We start from the raw sequence: 25964 nt of genomic DNA on the forward strand, positions 1-25964 counted from the left end.
TCAAATTTTATATGTACTATTCCATGTCTTCTTTCTTATGTTCTTCTAGGTTCACCGTATGTTTTTATCCATGTCGTCAAACCTAACAACAAAAATCTTACCTACAAGCCTCGTTAACTCCATTGATTTTCCAAAATTACCCATTCATAACTCTATGATCATCTTTCAATCTCCAAATAAAGAACGGAGAAAATCTTTATTGATTACGTAGATGTCCCTACTAGCTAACCATGAATTAAACCGTGGTTCCAACACTTGGATGTTCCAGTTACCTAACCATGACTTGAATCCTATTTCGAACCCATACACTATTCGCATTAGCCATAGTGTTGTTCACAACAAAATACAAATCTCACATGGTTTAACCACTGATACCTTGGTTCAAGTCTTACATGAACCCTATTTCTGTACAATATGTCACACACCAAAACCGGAACGTTGGACACGTTCGGGGGTGGAGGACGTCATGTCAAGTATCACAAGATATGTATATGGTAAGCAAGTAATGAGCAACCATTTCATTTAGAAAGAAGGCGTTTACAATGTACGTGTTCACAAAACATAGAAGTCATAAACAAATAACAAAACAAGACTTGAAGCTATAATGCTCCATCTTTTGAAGTCCCAGCATGAGCACCTGTCTAATAGTCTCCTAAGAACACAAGTTATTTGAAAGAGTTGATCAACAATTAATGTCGCACCCCAAAACCACGAACGACAGAAACGTTCAGGGGTGGAGGACGTCATGTATAGTATCACAACAGTGTAAAATAGTAAACAAGCAACAACATTATCCATTGCATTATAAGTAATGTTTTAATACATATGTGTTCTTTCATTGTAGAGACCCAACATATAATCAAAATAAAAGACGAGACTTGTCTGCTCCGTCTTCTCAAAACCTGGCCACCGTACCTGTCTACTGATGACCTGAGAATACAAGTTATTTTGAAAGAGAGTATCAACTTTAAAGCTGGTGAATTCATAAGTATTTAAGTGTCATTGACTTGCTTTGAAAAGCTATTTTAAAAGTCATGTAAATCTTTAAATGAAAATGTTGATATAAGTATGAAAAGCCCTAGAAAATCCCTTATTTTCTATCAGTGTGAGATGTAGTCTTCTACCAAGACCCGAATGTTTTGTAAGTAAAATGATAGTTTTTCCTTCTAGTGACTAGTACTAAAGTACTTAGTCTAACTCATCGTTTATGTGAAAGTATCACAAAATAAAGTAAACAGGAAAATGTACTACTGTAAGTGTTGTCACTGGGTACTAGGACTAAAACGACATCGCGTTAAGGGAAAAATGCAACCTAATGAACATCCGAAGATTGTCCAGAAAAGTAATAATGTAAGTGTCATTGCTGGGTACTAGGAGTAACACAACATCGCAATAAGCGAAAAGTATAACCTTATGAACAATCGAAGATTGTCCACTTGTCCTCTGTAGCAGTAGCAGGTGGGTGGAGGGGTTAGCCCCTAATATCGATCTTCCTAATATAAATGGTAACCTTAGACCTCCATAGATGGTCATCGACCACTGGTGCTAATCAGTGGGGTTCAGAATGGTAAGTCCCGCCGAGATATCCCATCCCCGGTGGATAGGAAAGATAGTTTACACAGAAAGTACTAATAAATCATCCTCGTAGTTCTAAGTACAAGTATCCAGGTAAGTGAATACAGGATAATGCATCTATATAATAGTGTTCATGTATGGTATTCATGTATGTGTGTTCATGTATCAGGTAAGTATATGTAAACATGTTCAGGTATCAGGTAAGCATATGTATATGTACTCATGTATCATGTAATGTACTGGTATAGACTCATGAATGAACTGACTCTTGTGTGATTCCTTGTAATAGGAATAATGTTTGATAACTTCAAATTATCCCTATGATAATTTACTGAAATGTAAATAGTTGCTCAAGTAGGTTTATACACTCTTACTACTCAAGGGTGTGGGAATCTAATTGAAAGATGTAAACTATAACATTAGCACATATATACAATATAAGTGTACATGCATAGTTTAGTTCAAGAATGTTAAATGGTTTTGTAAGACATCCAAAGGGTTTTTGAACAAACTATAACGTGACTTGATTTCATTTTGATAAACATTTCAAATGTAATACATTTGATAACAAAGTATTTTTACAGATAGAAAACCATTTCATGCATCACATTTTGTAGTATGTGAAATCTGTTGAACGAAAACACAGTTATAAATTACATATAGATGATTTAATAACATGCTGTTTTCTACTTGTATTTCCCCCCCCCCCCCCCCATTAAAGCATTTAAAATCATTTAAAACATTGATTAGGGGTATGAAATCACCTGGAGATGGTAGTTTAGATGAACTGGACGGTGTAGGATTGTTAGGTGTCAGGTGAGGACTTGTACACACACTACGTTCCTAATGAACATATAATCACACATATATGCACTCAATTAGTCTTAAATTACTAATTGATAATGTTAAGACATCTTAGAACATAATAAACACTTTATATAAGTGTTTTAAGCCCTAAGGATTGCATTTAAGCCATTATGGGACAAGGCACTTGTGTTTAGGGTTCCAGGGGACCACATATATGTGTTTACTCTTCACATACCAACACACATGGAGTTTACGGTTGTAAACTCTTGAGTTTAAGGCCGTAAACTCCCAACCATGGGGGTATTGTGTGTTTTGAAGTTTCAAATGATTCCTAGAATTATTCCAACTTGGTGGTTAAATTCTTGGAAGGGTTTAAGACCTAGAAACACTCCTTTGAGGAGTTTAAGGCCCTAAGGACATTTCCCTTAGAGTTTATAGCCATAAACTCTTAAGGATGGGTGTTTTTGGATCATTTCAAGTCTCATGCACAAGTGGTATAGGTTCTAGGCTTTTATTCCAAGCATATGAAGACCCTTGACACACTTTGGTGCCCCTTTAATGAGTTTACGGCCCATGAACCATGTCATGGCCATAAATTCACTTTGTAAGGATATTTTGTTGTGTTTAAGGCCCTTGATTTATTGGGAACAAGTCTAGGTAAAAGTCTAAGGCCCTAGGTGCCTTAAAAGCACCATTTTGAGCATGAATTTGGAGTTTACGGCCTAAGATATCTCTTGGGCCGTGAACTCCCAAACTTGGGTGGTTCTTGCTTGATTTCATGTCCCTAACACACTCCTATACAAGTCCAAGGCAGTAGTATATCATGGGGGACAGTCTAGGCTTCGTTTTGGGAGTTTACCGCCCAAGAACACCTTGGGGAGTAAACTCCTAAATCTAGTGATTTAGCCTTCTAAATCATGTTATGAACACATATAAAGCTTTCTAACATTACTAGAAAGAGTTACTCATGTTTTGGTATAAAACCCCGAAGATCCGTGAGAGAGAAAATTGATGAGAATTGTTATCGAGGATTTAGAAAAGAAAAGATAGATTTGAATGATTTAAGATGAAGAACACAGAGAGTAAATATTAATCAGATCTTATATTGATAAAGACTGATTACAAAGTTAAGCAGAAGTGAGTTCAAGCATCATCCTACAACTTCTAGCCTAAGTCCCTATTTATAGGGAACAATCAAAAAGTATACTAAGTCTATACATTTTAACTTCGCACAAAAGATGACTTAGTAAAATAACACAAAATGCGAAACTATACAAATCACTCTATTCGACTTTTACAATATACATCAACATTCTCCCCCTTTGTAAATGGTCGATACAATTCAACTCATAAGCTTTTGAATTGTAGAGTGAATTGCCTTTCGCACCTCTCCATACCAGGAGATCACCTTCTTCAAATCTTTCTTGTCTCCTTCGTTATTTTTCTTGCATTTGTTCATGCGTACAATGAAGTGCATATATTGCGAAGAATTATATCTTTCAATCTCTGAGACCTTGAACAAAAATTTCTTTCGATTGCCTTTTGTGTCTCTACCTGAAAACACCATACCAAATGGTTTTAGGCAGATTTCTCCAACAGCATACTTTGACAAAGCAGATTGTGTCAAAGTCTCCTCCCATGGAACTTTCACTTCCCTTCCCACAACATGTGCTAATTCATCATCAGTAAGGGCTAGACAATCGAAGTAATTGTCTATGAAAGTCTTCACATGTGCGAAGCCAGCTTTGAACACATCTGTATCAGAGCCTTTGAGATTGTTTTCTTCCATATGCTTCAAAATCAGTGCTACTTGAATTAAGTCATTGCAATTCATCGAAGGAAAGTCAGCAACTGTGAAGTCATATTGTTTGTTGTCAGCTCTGATAACAAAGTATCTGAAATTCTGTAACATCTCTTCAAACATAATATCTTTCTTTATCATCACAACCTTCTTGATCTTCATTAACGACCAAACTTCATCACGATTCTTCCCCAAGACAGCATGAAATCTGATTTTCATTTGAGTATAATCATTCGGATTATCAAATTTCTCACTGATCTTGTATTGTGCATTGATGAATAGCATTTCATTAATGGGGAAGTCCAACTGGCAATGATCTGAGTTCACAATATCATAACTTCTCTTCGGCTTTTTCTCGAACTCATACATCTCCCTACACACAACTTTTGACTCTACGGTTTCGTAAGAGTAAAGTTTTGCAGGATCTCCTTTGTTCATGGAGGGAGGATCACTTGCCCGTTGCCTCATAATGCTCTGGACTTGCCTCATCTTCTCCATCTCAGCCTCAGCCTCTGCTTTCAACTCTTCTTTTGATTTTTCATATAAAATTCCTTTTCCTCTTCCTACAACATCATGTTGGGGTTTTGAGCTTGAACCACCTTCATTTCTTCCGATAACAATACCTTTGGTAATGGTTCTTGTGGTGATTGTTGTTGCAGAAATCGGCTTTGAAGGAATTGGAAGAGTAGCAATAAGCTGAGTCGATATCACCTTTCCCACAGTTTTCGCATCCTCTTCTTTGCTTCGTCCTTCTTCTCCCCCTTGCACCCCTGTGGAAACAGGCGGAGCACTCTTTGGAAGTAAAGAAGTGAAATTTGTGAGTGGAGTAAGGGCTTTGTGAATAACTTGTTATAAAGTATTAATCTTTAGAGAAAAGAATTCAGGAGTAAGAATTTGAGATGATGAAGAATGCGAAAGAGCTGCTTTTAGATCAGTGACCAACTGGATGAGCTGATCAAACTTCATCATTATTTCTGCTTTGTGATCGGCAAGAACAAGAATATTAAGCAGCTTTTGAAGCAGAGAAGAAATATCCACAATTTGCTGTTGAACTGCGTCTTGTTTGTTGTGGACATCGTGAAGATCCTTCGCAAGTTCAGACTTCAACTCCTGAATTTTGAAGTTGACGTCTTCACGAACCTTTTTAACATCTTGTACAAAAAGAACATGACGTTCTTTTGTAGCTGCGCGAAGATCTTGAACTACAGAATTAAAATTATTGCCTTGAGACACAATTCTGAGCTCATTGTTTTTATTAGATTGAGCAATTTTCTCCATTATGCGTTTCTCTGCTCCTTTGATCATGATATCAACCTCCATGGCAGATATTGAAGACATTCGACCAGAATCAGCATGTGATTGAATAATGGTCTTCAACTTTTGATTCAGTATTTTAAACTGTTTTCCTGTCATCAACATATGATCAGGAATATCTTCTTCATCTAAATCAAAAGGAATATCATCAAGTATCCCACCAAAGGCACCTCCTTCGACTTCTAGATCAGACATTGATTGCGAAGGTTGAGGATTTTCAGGTGATTGCGAAGGGAAAAGTGTGGTGAAAGGGTTTTGAAGAGCATGGTCAAAAATGTTTACAGTGGTAGATAAAGTGGTAACAGGTAATGAAATGGGTAAGGTTGTTTGAATGGATGGTGCAACACTCAGGATAGGTGCCCCCGTATCAGATACGTTGACAACCATATCAGAAAGAGGAACCTCCTCAGTAACTGATTTGGTAAGAACTGTTTCGAGTGGTTTGGTTTGGGAGAGAGTGGTAGAAATTTGCGAAGTGTGAATGATAGGTAAAGAAATAGGTACCATTGTGGTGACAGGTGGAGTTTCTGGGACAATTTCTTCTTCAAATGATTCATTGCGAATCACCATCTTCCTTCACTTTACCATTTTACGTTGCATATTTTTCGCAACGTCTTCAGCTCTTTGTCGCTTCGTTGTGGGAGATACTGGCGCTCGAATATTGCGAATAGTAACACCTTTACTACTCACTTCCGCTTTGCGAATCTGCTTCAGTACCCCAGACTTGGAAGGTAACAGTTCCTTCGTCGACTTCTTTGAAGGTTCCTCAGTTGGAATGACTTCAGTTGGTACTGATGATGATGAACTCTTCACAAGTTTCTTGCTAGCCTTCTTTGTTTTAGATGGAGTAGCAACATCTAATAAAACTCCAGTTGGCTCATATGTATTAACAGTTCGCAAATATCTCACCAAAATTTTGTGGGTGGGAGAAACTTTGCGAAGCATCGCGTCTGGAATACGAGCCACATGTGTAAAGATCGCTTCATCATCTTCTACAGCTTTGGGAAATTGATAGAAAGAAAATTCAGCAACTTCAACATTTGACAGCATCGGAATTTCTTCTTTCGCATACACGTGTTCAAGAATCAAACTCCAGTATCTTGCACACGAAATTCCCTTCTCCGAATTTGTATGTTCTAAACTTTTGACAAATTCCTTCCACAGCTGTGTTGCGTAATGAACATTAATGTCATAGTATATGCGCATCACCATGGCATATACTTCCATTCTTCCTCTATCCAACCCAACTACTCTTCCTGTAAGACATCTGAGAAAGATTGCAAAAAGAAAATTCCACATACACGGCAACCCAGATTTTCTGAAATCACTGATTTTTGTTAACTCTAGTTGATGCCCCATTTCATTAAACATATGAATAACCTGGGAGTTGACAGGTTTGATAAATGGAGGGTGTTCGGAACTTGTAGAATTTCCACAAACAAGTTCTTCGACAGTTTAACTCGTTTGTTGTTGATTAGATTGAAAGTAATCACATCCGCTGTGTGATTGTATGAGGCCGTTGAAGCGGCACGCGATAACCATACCATTGGAACCGGAGATGAACTGAACATTGCAGTTGCTAAAGAAGAACGTTTCAGAGCAACAATCAGCATCTTTAACCCTTCTGGATAAGCGGAAACTTTGGGATCAACTTGGTAGTTAGTGCTTTGAATCTTCATCAGAGACTGAGAAAGAACCTCATCAGTGTTGGAAGTAGTGGCCGCCATTGTTAGGGTTTGGAAAAAGAAAGTGGAAGTTTGTATCAAGGTTTAATCTTGGAAGTGTTTGTGAGAGTTCTTGTTTGCGTAACCGTAACCAGTGTTCCTTAACCCCCTTTTATAGGTTGCTCAAAATTGATTTGAAATTGAAGCGGGATACATTTAATGTTATCCGACGTGGCACCTTGAAAGTCGGATCATGACTGCAAAAGGTAACAACATTCCAAAAAGTAACCGTCACATCTCCCTGAAAACCGGACAAAAAACAAACGATTTTGAGTATACAGCCTGTCAAGTATCCGTTATAGAATAGTAACCAATAAAACCCTTCGCATGGAAGCAAGGCTCATTCACTTTTGGGATTTAAAGTGAATTCATATGCCAAATTTGCGAAATCATCAGTTTGAGTTAGTTGTACTCAGAACCTCAAGGATTTCGTGTGTGCATTGTGCCAAATGAAATAAGATAAGAAACAAAGATATTTGGAATGTGGTGATGTCAACAATTCAATTTGACATGAATGCAGTAAAACCCCGAGCAAAGGTTACTTCGTTAATTATCAAGAGAGATAATCAACTGCTTGTATAGTTTCCCGTGATTTACAATTGAATACTTATAGAAAAGTATCGAAGGGCTTCTTTTTAAAAGTCATTTTGGATTGGTTTGAAATTTCATTACATATCAACCTTAACATAAGGTGAGAAATTGTAAATGAAATTACTTGTTTGACCAGTGTAGTCAGTGACAAGTTGGCTTTGGAAAATATTTATCATGACAAGAATTTGCGAATGAAACTTACACTGAAATCATATTCAAATGAAAAGTTTGTTTAGGATCTTGTTGGGTAATCAAACATTCTGGGTTCGGAATATTTGATCAAGACCACACATGCGAATTGAATATGATTTGAAGTTTCGAAATTTTGATACAGAAACAAAAGTTTCGTAAAAATCTGGAACAAAGTTCCCCATCAACTCCTTAAGGATTATGATTTTTGGGTTTCACTTTCATTACGGACTCATGATGATAGATCATAAACATAGTGTGGTGATTTGTCTAGGTTTTGATTGGCTTGATAAAAAACCTCAAGGACAAATCTTTTCAAAATTTTTTTTTGGATTGAAATAATTGTTTGGTTTCAAAAGGTTGGATGAGAATCGAAGTGTACCTCTGTTATAATGGACAAAACAGAAAAACTCTTAACTCATTTGAGAAGAGTAAGGTAGCCCATTTTTGACTTATGCGAATATAAGCCTTTATTGGAAGAAATTATCATGTGATAATGTCATCAAGGCTTTCTTTGCACACATAGAGTCATGTCGAGGCTTTTGGTCTACATACAGCAGCATGCTTCTAGGGACATCCTAACTAGTCTTAAAAAAATTTAATACCTTCCCATTGAAACAAAATGTATGACCACTTCGCATTTTAGCCCTGCAGTAAATTCTTAGCACACAATTGAAAAAACAAAGAAAAATAAAATCTTTTTGGATTTTTTATTTTTCAAAAGAAAATACAAAGAAATGAAAATCTTTTTGTATTTTTGAATTTTTCAAAAGAAAATACTAAAAAAATGAAAATCTTTTTGTATTTTTTATTTTTCAAAAGAAAATACTAAAAAAATGAAAATCTTTTTGTATTTTTGATTTTTCAAAAGAAAAGAAAGTAACATATGTAAAACGTTCCTAAGTTGATATAACCACATATGCGAAATTATATGGATGCGAAGCCTCTGAATGAACAGTAACTTCTGAACAATGTGAACGCATCTTCTAAACAAAAAATTTATTCTTGTGTGGATAAAATTGAATTCGCATTAAGCATCCCCAAACCTGCTAAAATTCTAACAAATGATTTTTCATCAAGAGGTTTTGTAAAAATATCAGCAAGTTGTTCAGTTGTTTTGACAAAATGAATTTCAATATTCCCATCTTCCACATGATCTTTGATAAAATGATATCGAAGAGCAATGTGTTTTGTCTTTGAATGTTGCACTGGATTATGACAAATGCGAATTGCACTTTGTGAATCACAATACAAAGAAATCTTTTTCATGTTGATTGCATAATCACGAAGTTGACTCTGAATCCATATAATTTGCGAAGTGCAAGCAGCTGCATAGATGTATTCTGCCTCAGCAGTTGAGATAGCCACACAAGTTTCTTTCTTTGATTGCCAGCTTACCAACTTTCCATCCAATAAATGACATCCACCAGTCGTACTTTTTCGATCTAAGGTACATCCTCCTAAATCAAAATCTGAAAAAGCTTGAATGAAAAATCCTGTTTTCGCAGGATACCAAAGGCCTAAAGAAACAGTTCCCTTTAAATATCGAAAGATATTTTTCACTGCCGTCAAATGTGGTTCTCTTGGATTTGCTTGATATCTAGCACAACAACAAACCGAAAACATAATATCAGGTCTACTCGCAGTTAAGTACAATAAAGACCCTATCATGCTACGATACACTGTTAAATAAACAGCAGGAGTGTCTAACGAAGGAGTTAGTCGTGTTCCTACTGCCATAGGGACTTTGAGCTTCGTGCTATTAAGCATTCCAAACTTTTCAAGCAAGTTCTTTGTATATTTTTCTTGATTAATGAAAATTCCTTGCCTGTTCTGTTTTATGTTTAAACCAAGAAAATTATTAATTTTTGCCATCATGCTCATTTCAAACTAACTTTTCATTAAATTTTCAAATTCAAGTGACAATGCTGGATCAGTTGAACCAAAGATAATATCATCAACATAAATTTGAACAAGCATTAAATGACACCCAACTTTCTTGCAAAATAATGCAGGGTCGACTGATCCTTGTTTAAATTTAGATTGTTTCAAGAAATTTGTATGTGTTGCGTACCAGGCCCTTGGTGCTTGTTTTAACCCATATACAACTTTATCTAAAATATAAACATGATCAGGATGTTCAGTGTTTACAAAACCTGGTGGTTGTTCAACATACACTGTTTCTTCGAGTTTGCCATTTAAGAATGCACATTTAACATCCATTTGATAAACATCAAAATCTTTGTGAGCTGCATAAGCTAAGAATATGCGAACTGCTTCAAGTCTTGCAACAGGTGCAAATGTTTCTTCATAATCAATGCCTTCTTGTTGCGAATATCCTTTAACCACTAGTCTTGCTTTATTTCGAATAATATTGCCATCTTTGTCAGTTTTGTTTTTAAAAATCCATTTTAATCCAACAATTGAAACATCAGAAGGTTTAGAAACTAATCTCCAAACCTTGTTTCGTTCAAATTCAGCCAATTCAGATTGCATAGCAACAACCCAATCTGAGTGTTCCATAGCATTCTTGACTGTTTTTGGCTCTATTTTCGAAATAAAAACATTAAACATACAAAGTTCTTGGTTAGTATTTAGTACCTCATTTTTCGCACGAATTTGAGCTCTAGTCAACACACCTTCTTGTAAATTGCCAATTACCTGTTCTTGTGGATGATTTCTTGTCCATTTCGCAAGTGGTGGATAATTTGGATCATAGTCTAATGGTGCATCTTCATGCATATCTTCATTTTCAGATCCTGCAACAGAAAAATTATCATTAAATTCATGAAAGTCTGCATTGTTATCAAGACTATTTGTCGCTGTTTCATGAAGCTCTCTCTCAACATGATCTACATTTGGATACTCCCCCTCAAAATTATGTGCATGTTGATTTTTCGAATGCTCCCCCTCAACTTGATGTTCTTGTTGATTTTGTGAATGCTCCCCCTCAACTTGATTTTCTTGTTGATTTTGTGAATGCTCCCCCTCAAACGTTCGTATAAAATCTTCATGGACACTTGTGTGTTCTTCCTCCATATGAGGATTTGGTGTGTTTTCACAAGTTATCGATGTTGAAGTGATTGTTGATTCATCAATATGTTTTGAAGATTCTGATGTGTGATTATCAGGAGCATTATTTTCTGCATTAATTGCCCTGTCAGGAATTCCAAAAATTAAGTCATAATCAAAATCAATAATTTCAGAATTATCAATTTGAGTATTTGAATCCACAAGTATTGGTTTCTGATTGAATTTACTATCAATCTGTTTAAGATAGTAATCGTCAAATGTTAAATTGAAAGTTTCTTCAATTTTTCTTGTTCGTTTATTAAGCACTTTGTATGCAATTGAATTCTGTGAATATCCTAAGAAAATGCCTTCATCAGCTTTTGCTTGAAACTTTGACAAATTATCTTTGAGATTCATAATAAAGCACCTGCAACCAAAAACATGAAAGAATTTTACATTAGGTTTCCGATTATTGATTATTTAATATGGAGTAATATTGAATCTTCTGTGAATGTATGATCTATTCTGAGTAAAACATGTTGTGGACACAGCTTCTGCCCAATGATATTGAGGTAGATTCGCATATGTGAGCATGGTTCTGGCTGCTTCGCATAGAGATCGATTTCTTCTTTTAACTACACCATTTTGTTGTGGAGTATATGGTGATGAGAAATTATGCGAAATACCTTTGTTTGTGAGAAAATTGTCAAGAGTTTGATTTTTAAACTCCAAACCATTATCACTTTTAATTTTTCGTACATTCTTTTTCAAACTAATTTCAATCTTTTTGATAAAATCAATCATCGTCTGAGCAACTTCAGATTTCAACCTGAGAAAAAATACCCATGTGAATCTACAGAAATCATCTACAACAACTAAAATATACCTCTTTTTATTTATTGTTGCAACAGTTGATGTTCCACATAGATCAATGTGAAGAAGTTCCAATGGATCTATTATTTTTGAATCTATGACAATCGGATGACCTTTTCAATGTTGTTTTCCTTGTTCACAAGCTGCACATAATGAATCATTATCAAATTTTAATATTGGTAACCCTCGAACTAAATCTTCAGTTACAAGTTTATTTATATTTCGAAAGTTCAAATGTGACAATCTTCGATGCCAAAGCCAGCTGATATCATTGGATGCTTTTGATAGTAAACACACAGCTGGTTTTCCCACAATTGGTTTGATGTCCAATGTAAACATATCACCATATCATTTGGATTTCAGAAGTATTTCATTTGTCTTTGCATTTGAAATGTTACTTCCTTCTTCATTAAACACTACTTGATTTCCAGTACCCACAACAAGTTGTGATACACTAATCAAATTGTGTTGAAGTCCTTCAACATAAGCAACTCTGTTTACTATGAAGTTTCCATTTGTGACTTTCCCATATCCATTCACTTGACACTTGTGATTATTTCCAAATTTGACAACTCCAGCATTCTCCAAGCTTCGATAATCTCGCAAGTTTTCCTTCTTCCAGTCATATGACGAGAGCAACCACTATCAATATACCATTTTGGATCATACTGCTCGTCACATAGCACCTGCATTTATTGAAAAAATTTAGGAACCCAAGACTTATTGGGTCCATCATTAGTAGAATGAAACAACTTTTTAGAACTTAAAAACCATGTTTTCACTTTGCTTGTAACAAAATCCATTATATCAGCATCATCCGTTCTAGATATTGAAATATAGTCATTCAATAGTTTTGGATTCTCATTAATTGTAATCTTATCCTTCACAACATTCGCATGTTTGATAACTGGTTTCCATTTTTGAACCAGAACTTGCGAATTATGTGATGATGTACTAGCAGTTGAAGAATTATTTGCGAACTTATCAAAGGCACTTTTGATTTCTTGTTCTGAAAACTTTGCACTTTGATATTTCTTTCCTTTCTCTTCAAACCAATTATTGATCATATTTACATCAGTCTTTCCTTTGATGTATGAAACTTTGGTTTTTTTTGATATTGAAGGATTTGGAAAATTTGGTTGTTGTGGTGAAAATTTCGCTTTGACTTGATTTGATTTCTTCAAACTTGATGAATTATTCGTGAATTTGTCAATAGTTGGAAACTTTTTATTATTCGCAAATTTTTGCGAACTCTCAAATTTTCTATTGTTGTCATATTTGCGAATATATGGAACTTTGTCAACATAATTTATTTGTTTATTAAAACTCGAAGTTTTGTGAGTGTTGTTATTTTGAAATTTTGACGATGTTTTTGAAATTTGTTCTTTTTGATTATTCAGAACTTGTCAGAATATTGCTTTTCTTGCTTGTCTTTTGGAAACATTATTTTCTGTTGAGTGATTTCCACCCATCAATTTGAATTCTTGAGAATTTAATTTCACTTCAACCTTTGAGTTTTCAGCTTTTTCAAAAGATTTGTTTGATTTTTCACCTTTAACGACCCATTTTTGTAATGATTTTTGTTTTTGAAACACATACGAATTTTGAGTTAAATTGTTTTCTACTGTGTTTTGATTTGCGAAAAAACCTTCAGGTGTTGACTTTTGATTATCTTTTTCAATCATTTTATTGAACTCAGGATGAATTTTCTCAGCATTTCCAGTAGTGACAAAAACTTGATTTGGAAAAATAGTTTTATCAGTACATACAAAATTTGGATATACCACTGTGTTGGTTTCCAAATAATGTGCGCCTTTGTCATTTAAAATTTTGTCAAATTCTTTTGTGTTTTCAAACACTTGATCAACCACAACCCTTTGATGTGTTTCAGTTAAAATTTTCTTTTCTTCTTTATTTTCATTAGTATCATCAGATTTCCAGCTTTCAACTTCCACATTATCAAACTTACAATGTTGCGAAGTTGAAGATTTATCAACTTTATCCTCTACTATTGATTCAACTATTATTTCTTTACCTTTGATCTTAGATGTGATATTAACGATTGACAATTGAGAACAATCAATCTCTTCTTCTTCTTCTTCTTCAATTTCACTGATTTCACTCACATTATCAGAATTTTCATCAATATCAGCATAATTGAATTGCGAAGTAAGAGTTGAATTTTCGGTTTTCTTTAAGATTTTCACTTGTTCACCTTTTGTTAAACTTTCATTTACAATGTCAACCAACTCATCAGCATTCAGAAATTCATCAATTTTGACAATACCATATGAATATCTATCATCAGGTATTTTGTCAAACTGAGCAATTGTACTTTCGCAATCATAAGAAACAACATCAACTTTTTCACGCTCATACTCAAGAAAAGGTAAAAGTTTCCTATGTTGTTCTTTGCTAATATCAGAAGAATGATGTAAAGCAGTTAATTTTGCATACAATCTCTTTGCTGAATTACAATAGATGTTTCTTTGTGCTAGTAAGAATCTAACATCATTAGAAAGATTATTCCTATCACAATCTATATTTTTGATTTGCATTTCTAATTTTTCAACTCTGCTCTTCTTTATTTCTAAATCCCTTCGTGTCTCACTAAGTTGCACATTTAATTTCTTAGCTTCATTACTAGCAGACACAATAACAGAATCAAAATAAGCCACAATATGATCAAACGAAACAATTTCAGCATCATAAGCAGATAAAGGAATATTAAAAGATTCAAGAATTGCATGTACCTTGGTTGTCATGGGAGACTTGTCTGTGGATTTAGACATAAAACATTTCCCTGAAATGTTCTCTTCGCATTCCTCAAAACTTGCGAACATTGCTCCATGTGTGGGATGTCTCATTTCTTCATCATCAGATCCTGAAGACTAGATTTGATACGTTCCACTTTCTTCTTCATCAGATTCTCCCTTAGCAACCAAAGACACTCCTTTGTTCTTTGCACGTAATTCTTCAATCTTTTCAGAATAGTAAGCTTCATCTTTGACTTTTTCTTTCTCTTCTTCTTTCTTTCGCAACATGCAATCAGCTGCGAAATCATTCGCACCATTGCAGTAGTGACAATAAATTCCTGAATCACCCTTTAACTTTTTCTCTTCATTCACATTTTTCTGTTTTCCATCTGTTTTCTCCATTTTCTTCTTCTCTTCTCCTCCTATTCTTGTTACATCATTTTTCACATCACTATTCTTTCCTTTTGGATTAAAAGGCTTTTTGAAAAACTTTTTAGCTTTGTTGTTTGAATAGTATCCTACTGCTTCATCATCGGAGTTCATCAAAAATCCTTCTAAATCTGAACCATCGTTTTCATCAGTTTCTGTTACTTTTGAAACAAGAGCCAAAGGACCACCAATAGCTTGTTTTGATTCTTCATACATTTCTGTGACCTCACATTCATGTGTTTTTTGTTGATTGTAAAGATCATTCAATGTAGTTGTATCAAAACATTGTTGATTCTTTATCATCATGCTCACACCGCGCCATTCCTTGCGAAGACTCATAATGAAAGTTAAATTGAACTCCATGGTTGATCTAGTAATTCCATACCTATTGCAGTGAAACATAAGCTCATTCAGACGATCATAACAACTTTCAAGAGTTTCTGTATCCTTTTGTCTGAATTCCTTCAGTTCAACTAGGCACTGCTTCACAGAGTTGATTTTCTTCTTTTCACTACCTTGATATTTTTCTTTTAGAGTATTCCAGATCTCTTTTGCTGTTTTACAACTACGAATGTAATTGTAAACCACAGGAGGTAGAGCACCTCTTATTTCTCTCATGCATCTCTTTTCATTTTTCTTCAATCGATTTCGTTGTTCTTCAACATCAGTAGATGAAGCGGATGATCCAATTGGTTGAACATTAGCAGGAGCTAGTACTGTTCCATCGATACACTTCCAAAGTTCTTCATCAATTCCATTTAAGTAATCTTCCATTCTATCAGCCCACTGATCATAGTATTCTGGAATTAACTTCGGAATTTTGGTTGAGGAACCAAGCAAGTGAGAGAAAGAAGTCATTGAATTCATGTTGAAGTTCGCCATTGATGAACACAGAAAATATTTGAAAACTTGAAACCTTGATGAATTTCAGAATTTAACAAACGAATTGATCACAAATCACTAATCGATTACTCGATTTAACAATTCAAATGCAGAATCAATTCAAATATGAAGATCTAATGTGATTTTCAAAACCAAAAAATGTGCGGAATATTTTGAGTTAATTTGTAACTCAAAAAACAAATGATTCTTATACGAAAATCAGATTTAAGCAGTTTGAATCCTGCTCTGATACCAATTGATGAGAATTGTTATCGAGAATTTAGAAAAGAAAAGATAGATTTGAATGATTTAAGATGAAGAACACAGAGAGTAAATATTAATCAGATCTTATATTGATAAAGACTGATTACAAAGTTAAGCAGAAGTGAGTTCAAGCATCATCCTACAACTTCTAGCCTAAGTCCCTATTTATAGGGAACAATCAAAAAGTATACTAAGTCTATACATTTTAACTTCGCACAAAAGATGACTTAGTAAAATAACACAAAATGCGAAACTATACAAAACACTCTATTCGACTATTACAATATACATCAACAAAAATGGCTTTTCGCTAGTCGGAAATGCGAATAATGAATGAATTTGGTTCAGAATTCTATTTATAGTCCTGAGATATTTTTTGGCAGAAAATATTGTTATTCCTGAAATGATCTCTAATATAATAGAGTGTTGGAATAACAGTGTTGCACAAAACCGTAGTGCACCCACTCTCCTGATATTTCCTGAAGTGTAAACCCTGAATTACTCAAACTTACACGAAAAAGTATGAAAATTAACTATGACTGCTATAACTTCTATTGAAGTGATATAGTTTGTACAGAATGGAAATCTCAGGTTGTCACAATTAAGCTGGTGAGTTCATAAGATTTTAGTGATGTGAGTAAGCTGTAAAGTGTTGTTGAAAATGTATAAGTAAAGTGATGTAATCTGTAAGTTTTGTTTTGTAAAGTTTTCCTGTTCCTCTAGAAAATCATATATTTTCTACTTTAATGGGAGTTGAGTAAAATGACACTACAAGCCTTTCTATCCATAATAAGTTGGTATAAGTTATATATACTTGGAGTAAACAAACAATCGATTGTGCGCATATGCTCTCAACTCACAACCCAACGGGGTATAGTAAGTAAGGCTGATAGCACACATTCCATTGGTTGTTAGATCGTTGTCATATATAACCATGGTGTATTCACTTGTTACTCATGGAGTTATTTGTAATGGTTCCTTTATATCTAATGGAGAGTTCCTTTTAAGAAAACCTATATTTCTTATAATAAAATATTGACTATGGTGATTACTTTTATAATAGCTTTGTTTATACTGCTATATATAATTTGATATTGGGTAGATAGTACATTGGGTGACCTCGGTGTAAACCCACATGCAACGGGAACAGGACGTACACCGAAGAGCACACATCCTACTAGCTGCCGGATACTAGTTTTATATATAAACATGGTGTATAAACTAAGGTGTTATAGAGTTAACTCACTTAAAGTCTTTAAAACTGTACTGGCTTAATAAAATGGATTAAGCCCTTAACTAGGAAATCGCTAGTTTTGTATACCAAAAGTACTGACTTTGAAACGAAAGTTTTGTACTATAAAAACTGTGCATTGACCTTGTGTCCTATAACCTGATCCATACCTGGTACCCTTATGATGACTTAATGTATACTAAGCATAAATATGTATAGATTCAGGTAGATAATAGATTGGGTGACCTCGATGTAAACCCACATCCGACGGGAACACGATGTACCGCGAAGAACACACATCCTATTAGCTGTCGGAATCTACTTAGCATATATGTATCCTATAGTGTATATATTAAGGAATCATAAAGTTAGCATCATGGTACTAACTTTTAAAAGTAGCCTTCTACCAAGACTCGATTATTATGAAAGCAGTCTTCTACCAAGACTCTATTGTTCCTTAGTCAACTGTAAAGTACATTCTCCTTAGTTTATAACCTATCTCGAATAGAGAATAGATTAACCTTCAAGTGTTACTGACACTTTATGAAAGTAATGGGAGAAATGATGTGACGAAACGAAATTTTCATTTGATCAAACCCTAAAAGTAAACCACTTTGTATCATAAATTAATATCATTATTTCTTATTTTTAAGAAATATAAAGTTCGTTTGATTATTTTAATATTATTTTTAAACGAACGGGTGAAAGAAAGTGTCGTCTCGAGTTTTGATTTTTGAAAACCGCAAACACTTCACGTATTAGAAACACCCGACCAAACTTTATGTTTTGGGTTTATAACTCACCCAAAAACCGTGAACTCATACATATGTATGAGTTTACTCCCCAAAAACTAGCCACTTGTGTTTACTCCCCAATAGTCAAAAGAGTAAACTCCAAAAACTCTCTCAAGTATCATCCAAGATTTAATTCCAAATCTTCAAACTTGTAAGTGTTCTAACCATTTCAAGTTAGTAAAACACTTAATCTAGTGTTTGTGCATCTATTCATCCATTCATTTCCGGTTTTTTGTTTAGATTTTCCAAAACACCAAGAACACCAAGAACACACATTAAGTGTTCTTGGCCTTTTAGCTCAAATCAAGCAACATTATAGTAAGTACTTCCATCCTTGAGTGCTTGTAACCTAGTATATCAATTAATCACCAAGAAATTCGGTCAAGAACACCATGCTTGATGCGTTCACGGTCCAAGATGATGCTTGGGCCGTAAACACCATAAAGTCCCCCAAAATTTACTTAAGTCCCATGTTTAGCCCTAGTTTGAAGTTTAAGACTTACCTTAACATATTTAGACCTTCCATTGATATGTTTAAGCTTTGAAAAACACCAAACATCACCATTTATAGGTGTTTACGGTCTAAGGATAACCCAAAAACCGTAAACATCCAAAGAGGTGTTTAAATGAGTCATATTATTTTCTTAGCCCTAAAAGCTAACTTAGACATTTACCTAGTTGTGATAAGGACTTGAAATAAAGGCAATATCTTTTCCCATAAGGGTTTACGGTAGTAAACCCAAGCGAAAATACCCTTAGGCCGTAAACACCTCAAGGAGGATGTTTTGTGGCCCTAGTCCATTCCAAAGGCTAAACTACTTAGCAAGATTGCTTCAAAGGACTTATTAAACCTCCAAACAACTCATGGTGCAAAGAAATGGAGTTTATACTCCTAGTGTAGTGGTCATTTAGACCGTAAACTCCCAAGGAGTTTCCCCTTGGACCCCAAACACCCTAGTTTTGCCTTACTAGCAGTTGGATGCAATCCTTGTGATCTTTAACACTTGAAAAAAAGTGTTTTCATGTTCTAAAGTTTCCCAACAAATTTTATTAGTTATAATGAGGCTAATTAGTTATATATATTCATTATATGATAACTAGGCTCGTGCGTGTGTACAAGTCTTCATTTGTCACCTAGCCCCGTAACCGACACTTCAATCCAATCAACTCACCACAAGTGAGTTCATACCCCTTTAATTAACCTTTGAAATACTTTTAAATGTTTCAAATGCTTTTATGGGGGGGGGGGGGAACACAAGTTGAACACTTATTGTTATTACATCAATCACATGTGATTAATAACTATAAAACCAATGATTTTACTACTATTCAAACTGTTTATCAAAGCTATTTTACTTCCAACTATTTTACAAACTATTTTACTTATCAAACACTTTTACTTATACTTTGTTATGCATATTATAAATTGCATGCCCGTATATGTATAGTTATGTAATCAATGTTTAAAAGGCTTAGGAAGGCCGCACGCCCTATTTCCTTTTCCTCGATTTGGATGTGATATGGTGGGATATCGGTTAGCCGTCCGAAGGTCGTTGAGTAAAATGACACTACAAGCCTTTCTATCCATAATATGTTGGTACAAGTTATATATACTTGGAGTAAACAAACAATCGATTGTGCGCATATGCTCTCAACTCACAACCTAACGGGGTACAGTAAGTAAGGCTGATAGCACACATTCCATTGGTTGTTAGATCGTTGTCATATATAACCATGGTGTATTCACTTGTTACTCATGGAGTTATTTGTAATGGTTCCTTTATATCTAATGGAGAGTTCCTTTTAAGAAAACCTATATTTCTTATAATAAAATATTGACTATGGTGATTACTTTTATAATAGCTTTATTTATACTGCTATATATAATTTGATATTGGGTAGATAGTAGATTGGGTGACCTCGGTGTAAACCCACATGCAACGGGAACAAGACGTACAACGAAGAGCACACATCCTACTAGCTGTCAGATACTAGTTTTATATATAAACATGGTGTATAAACTAAGGTGTTATAGAGTTAACTCACTTAAAGTCTTTAAAACTGTACTGGCTTAATAAAATGGATTAAGCCCTTAACTAGGAAATCGCTAGTTTTGTATACCAAAAGTACTGACTTTGAAACGAAAGTTTTGTACTATAAAAACTGTGCATTGACCTTGTGTCCTATAACCTGATCCATACCTGGTACCCTTATGATGACTTAATGTATACTAAGCATAAATATGTATAGATTCAGGTAGATAATAGATTGGGTGACCTCGATGTAAACCCACATCCGACGGGAACACGACGTACCGCGAAGAACACACATCCTATTAGCTGTCGGAATCTACTTAGCATATATGTATCCTATAGTGTATATATTAAGGAATCATAAAGTTAGCATCATGGTCCTAACTTTTAAAAGTAGCCTTCTACCAAGACTCGATTATTATGAAAGCAATCTTCTACCAAGACTCTATTGTTCCTTAGTCAACTGTAAAGTACATTCTCCTTAGTTTATAACCTATCTCGAATAGAGAATAGATTAACCTTCAAGTGTTACCGACACTTTATGAAAGTAATGGGAGAAATGATGTGACGAAACGAAATTTTCATTTGATCAAACCCTAAAAGTAAACCACTTTGTATCATAAATTAATATCATTATTTCTTATTTTTAAGAAATATAAAGTTCGTTTGATTATTTTAATATTATTTTTAAACGAACGGGTGAAAGAAAGTGTCGTCTCGAGTTTTGATTTTTGAAAACCGCAAACACTTCACGTATTAGAAACACCCGACCAAACTTTATGTTTTGGGTTTATAACTCACCCAAAAACCGTGAACTCATACATATGTATGAGTTTACTCCCCAAAAACTAGCCACTTGTGTTTACTCCCCAATAGTCAAAAGAATAAACTCCAAAAACTCTCTCAAGTATCATCCAAGATTTAATTCCAAATCTTCAAACTTGTAAGTGTTCTAACCATTTCAAGTTAGTAAAACACTTAATCTAGTGTTTGTGCATCTATTCATCCATTCATTTCCGGTTTTTTTTTTAGATTTTCCAAAACACCAAGAACACCAAGAACACACATTAAGTGTTCTTGGCCTTTTAGCTCAAATCAAGCAACATTATAGTATGTACTTCCATCCTTGAGTGCTTGTAACCTAGTATATCAATTAATCACCAAGAAATTCGGTCAAGAACACCATGCTTGATGCGTTCACGGTCCAAGATGATGCTTGGGCCGTAAACACCATAAAGTCCCCCAAAATTTACTTAAGTCCCATGTTTAGCCCTAGTTTGAAGTTTAAGACTTACCTTAACATATTTAAACCTTCCATTGATATGTTTAAGCTTTGAAAAACACCAAACATCACCATTTATAGGTGTTTACGGTCTAAGGATATCCCAAAAACCGTAAACATCCAAAGAGGTGTTTAAATGAGTCATATTATTTTCTTAGCCCTAAAAGCTAACTTAGACATTTACCTAGTTGTGATAAGGACTTGAAATAAAGGCAATATCTTTTCCCATAAGGGTTTACGGTAGTAAACCCAAGCGAAAATACCCTTAGGCCGTAAACACCTCAAGGAGGATGTTTTGTGGCCCTAGTCCATTCCAAAGGCTAAACTACTTAGCAAGATTGCTTCAAAGGACTTATTAAACCTCCAAACAACTCATGGTGCAAAGAAATGGAGTTTATACTCCTAGTGTAGTGGTCATTTAGACCGTAAACTCCCAAGGAGTTTCCCCTTGGACCCCAAACACCCTAGTTTTGCCCTACTAGCACTTGGATGCAATCCTTGTGATCTTTAACACTTGAAACAAAGTGTTTTCATGTTCTAAAGTTTCCCAACAAATTTTATTAGTTATAATGAGGCTAATTAGTTATATATATTCATTATATGATAACTAGGCTCGTGCGTGTGTACAAGTCTTCATTTGTCACCTAGCCCCGTAACCGACACTTCAATCCAATCAACTCACCACAAGTGAGTTCATACCCCTTTAATTAACCTTTGAAATACTTTTAAATGTTTCAAATGCTTTTATGGGGGGGGGGGGGGGGGAATACAAGTTGAACACTTACTGTTAGTACATCAATCACATGTGATTAATAACTATAAAACCAATGATTTTACTACTATTCAAACTGTTTATCAAAGCTATTTTACTTCCAACTATTTTACAAACTATTTTACTTATCAAACACTTTTACTTATACTTTGTTATGCATATTATAAATTGCATGCCCGTATATGTATAGTTATGTAATCAATGTTTAAAAGGCTTAGGAAGGCCGCACGCCCTATTTCCTTTTCCTCGATTTGGATGTGATATGGTGGGATATCGGTTAGCCGTCCGAAGGTCGTTGAGTAAAATGACACTACAAGCCTTTCTATCCATAATATGTTGGTACAAGTTGTATATACTTGGAGTAAACAAACAATCGATTGTGCGCATATGCTCTCAACTCACAACCTAACGGGGTACAGTAAGTAAGGCTGATAGCACACATTCCATTGGTTGTTAGATCGTTGTCATATATAACCATGGTGTATTCACTTGTTACTCATGGAGTTATTAGTAATGGTTCCTTTATATCTAATGGAGAGTTCCTTTTAAGAAAACCTATATTTCTTATAATAAAATATTGACTATGGTGATTACTTTTATAATAGCTTTATTTATACTGCTATATATAATTTGATATTGGGTAGATAGTAGATTGGGTGACCTCGGTGTAAACCGACATGCAACGGGAACAAGACGTACAACGAAGAGCACACATCCTACTAGCTGTCGGATACTAGTTTTATATATAAACATGGTGTATAAACTAAGGTGTTATAGAGTTAACTCACTTAAAGTCTTTAAAACTGTACTGGCTTAATAAAATGGATTAAGCCCTTAACTAGGAAATCGCTAGTTTTGTATACCAAAAGTACTAACTTTGAAACGAAAGTTTTGTACTATAAAAACTGTGCATTGACCTTGTGTCCTATAACCTGATCCATACCTGGTACCCTTATGATGACTTAATGTATACTAAGCATAAATATGTATAGATTCAGGTAGATAATAGATTGGGTGACCTCGATGTAAACCCACATCCGACGGGAACACGACGTACCGCGAAGAACACACATCCTATTAGCTGTCGGAATCTACTTAGCATATATGTATCCTATAGTGTATATATTAAGGAATCATAAAGTTAGCATCATGGTCCTAACTTTTAAAAGTAGCCTTCTACCAAGACTCGATTATTATGAAAGTAGTCTTCTACCAAGACTCTATTGTTCCTTAGTCAACTGTAAAGTACATTCTCCTTAGTTTATAACCTATCTCGAATAGAGAATAGATTAACCTTCAAGTGTTACCGACACTTTATGAAAGTAATGGGAGAAATGATGTGACGAAACGAAATTTTCATTTGATCAAACCCTAAAAGTAAACCACTTTGTATTATAAATTAATATCATTATTTTTTATTTTTAAGAAATATAAAGTTCGTTTGATTATTTTAATATTATTTTTAAACGAACGGGTGAAAGAAAGTGTCGTCTCGAGTTTTGATTTTTGAAAACCGCAAACACTTCACGTATTAGAAACACCCGACCAAACTTTATGTTTTGGGTTTATAACTCACCCAAAAACCGTGAACTCATACATATGTATGAGTTTACTCCCCAAAAACTAGTCACTTGTGTTTACTCCCCAATAGTCAAAAGAGTAAACTCCAAAAACTCTCTCAAGTATCATCCAAGATTTAATTCCAAATATTCAAACTTGTAAGTGTGCTAACCATTTCAAGTTAGTAAAACACTTAATCTAGTGTTTGTGCATATATTCATCCATTCATTTCCGGTTTTTTGTTTAGATTTTCCAAAACACCAGGAACACCAAGAACACACATTAAGTGTTCTTGGCCTTTTAGCTCAAATCAAGCAACATTATAGTAAGTACTTCCATCCTTGAGTGCTTGTAACCTAGTATATCAATTAATCACCAAGAAATTCGGTCAAGAACACCATGCTTGATGTGTTCACGGTCCAGGATGATGCTTGGGCCGTAAACACCATAAAGTCCCCCAAAATTTACTTAAGTCCCATGTTTAGCCCTAGTTTGAAGTTTAAGACTTACCTTAACATATTTAAACCCTCCATTGATATGTTTAAGCTTTGAAAATCACCAAACATTACCATTTATAGGTGTTTACGGTCTAAGGATATCCCAAATACCGTAAACACCCAAAGAGGTGTTTAAATGAGTCATATTATTTTCTTAGCCCTAAAAGCTAACTTAGACATTTACCTAGTTGTGATAAGGACTTGAAATAAAGGCAATATCTTTTCCCATAAGGGTTTACGGTAGTAAACCCAAGCGAAAATACCCTTAGGCCGTAAACACCTCAAGGAGGATGTTTTGTGGCCCTAGTCCATTCCAAAGGCTAAACCACTTAGGAAGATAGCTTCAAAGGACTTATTAAACCTCCAAACAACTCATGGTTGCAAGAAATGGAGTTTAGACTGTAAACCCTTGAGTTTACTGCCGTAAACTCCTAATGTAATGGTTATTTAGACCGTAAACTCCTAAGGAGTTTACCCTTGGACCCCAAACACCCTAGTTTTGCCCTACTAGCACTTGGATGCAATCCTTGTGATCTTTAACATTTGAAACAAAGTGTTTTCATGTTTTAAAGTCTCCCAACAAATTTTATTAGTTATGATGAGGCTAATTAGTTATATATATATATTCATTATATGATAACTAGGCTTGTGCGTGTGTACAAGTCTTCATTTGTCACCTAGCCCCGTAACCGACACTTCAATCCAATCAACTCACCACAAGTGAGTTCATACCCCTTTAATTAACCTTTGAAATACTTTTAAATGTTTCAAATGCTTTTATGGGGGGGGGGGGGAATACAAGTTGAACACTTATTGTTATTACATCAATCACATGTGATTAATAACTATAAAACCAATGATTTTACTACTATTCAAACTGTTTATCAAAGCTGTTTTACTTCCAACTATTTTACAAACTATTTTACTTATCAAACACTTTTACTTATACTTTGTTATGCTTATTATAAATTGCATGCCCGTATATGTATAGTTATATAATCAATGTTTAAAAGGCTTAGGAAGGCCACACGCCCTATTTCCTTTTCCTCGATTTGGATGTGATATGGTGGGATATCGGGTAGCCGTCCGAATGTCGTTTCAATATTAATTATATATCATGTGTACATATATGGTCATAAAAGTTCTTCCATGTTAATACATACTAGTTACATCATTTGTAAGTTACCATCGGGGTAACACATGATCATACATATACTATTGTTAGATCAATGAGTCAGTTCATTCATGTGTCAATACTTATTACTATGAGAACATATACAACTATACTAGAAGGAGAACATATATAACTATACTATCAGAACATATACAACTATACTAGAAGGAGAACATATACAATTATACTATAAGAACATATACAACTATACTAGAAGGAGAACATATACAACTATACTAGGAGAACATATACAATGATACTAGAACGAGTAAACAATACATTACATATACATATATACATTGACAGAATTGTGATCCACTATATTGGAGCATTCCTTAAATGTCATGGCCCGAGTTGTTGCCAGAGTCTCTTGGAGGGAGAGCGTGATTTTGCGTATAGATCTA

The sequence above is a fragment of the Lactuca saligna genome, chromosome 5 (assembly GCF_052625555.1).
Source record: "Lactuca saligna cultivar CGN05327 chromosome 5, ASM5262555v1, whole genome shotgun sequence".
Lineage (NCBI taxonomy): Eukaryota > Viridiplantae > Streptophyta > Magnoliopsida > Asterales > Asteraceae > Lactuca > Lactuca saligna.